Source organism: Malaclemys terrapin, chromosome 1 (assembly GCF_027887155.1).
Source record: "Malaclemys terrapin pileata isolate rMalTer1 chromosome 1, rMalTer1.hap1, whole genome shotgun sequence".
NCBI classification, from domain to species: Eukaryota; Metazoa; Chordata; order Testudines; family Emydidae; genus Malaclemys; species Malaclemys terrapin.
In genome coordinates this window covers 107,939,906-107,941,172 of record NC_071505.1, presented here as the reverse complement: position 1 = coordinate 107,941,172, position 1,267 = coordinate 107,939,906, and positions in this window count along the sequence as shown.

The window sequence follows — 1,267 nt, the reverse complement described above, 5'->3', positions numbered from 1 at the left end:
AGCAGGGTGTTAATTTGTAGTGAACTGTAAATCAGTAATAGCATTAACAACCCCAGAACATATACCTGCCAGGGGGCTGGGCCTTATTTTGTAAGAATTAAGGGCTCTTAGGTCTGGAACTCTCTTCCCCTGGGACATAGATTGGCTGAGTTATGCATTTGAAAAAAGGCTTGAAAACACTTCCTGAAAGTGTGTTTTGGGGTTGTGGGGCTTTTTGTTTTGTATAACCATTGTATTGGATAGTGTTTGAATAGGCTTTCCATTTGCATTGTGATAGCTGTAACTGTTCAGATCTCAAAGCCCTTTCCCCAGGGCGTTTAAACAAGAAATCAAGTCTTGTGTGCGGTCTCACTCTTTCACCTTTCATTCCAAAGGCCCGCTTTGGCATTGTATCTTTATTGCTGCCTTGTCTCCCCTTTTTTCCCCCCTCACTGAAATGGCTTCTACCTTTGCCAGACGCACCTCCACTAGGGGATTAGCTTCTAATTTGACAATATAGTTATAGTAAGAATTAGTCTAGATAATCAACTTATTGCTTTCTGAAATTCACATGTATATGCCCCAAGGATCTTCATCTCCTTGTGATTACTTAGGGATACCAAGCAAATCCAAAGAACTTTCACTCAAAATGTTTCACTTTCATCATTCTCTTTTTTATAAGACACAAATGGCCAGACCCTCAGTGTACATCTACTGAAGAAAATGGCACCATGATGATTCAGACTAACCGAGGGTCTCCTCCCAATTCTCCTCCCACAAAATAAGTGAACATCACATTCCAGGTTTCAAGAGTTTTGCAAATAGGCCCAGGTCCTCAAGTGTACTTAGATGCTTAATGCCCACTGAAACTTATGTGAGTTAGGTGCCTAAATACCTTTAAGGACCTGGGCCTGAGCTTCAAACCTTTAATACTGTTTCAGCTGGCCTCTGAGTCCTGGTGAGCAATACAGATTGCAAGCATACTAGGAACTCAAAAGCATCATCATCAACTCCAGTTTCCAGCACAGGGATTCCTACTAAGTACAAACCTGACCCTGAAGGGAAGTTCTGCCAATCAAGCACTGAGCCAACTGTACCTGTCTAGACCCACTTTCCCTGACCCACTTTTTTCTTCTAAAGTTCAATAAGAGTTTCCTTGTTTCAGAGCAGAGAATTATCTTTCAGTCTCTTTTCTGGTAAGCTTGCTTAAAATGAACCATGCACTGGCTGTGCTGTGTCAGGAAATCTCATTACAGGGCAGAGTTCAAACAAATCCAGAAGAAAAATG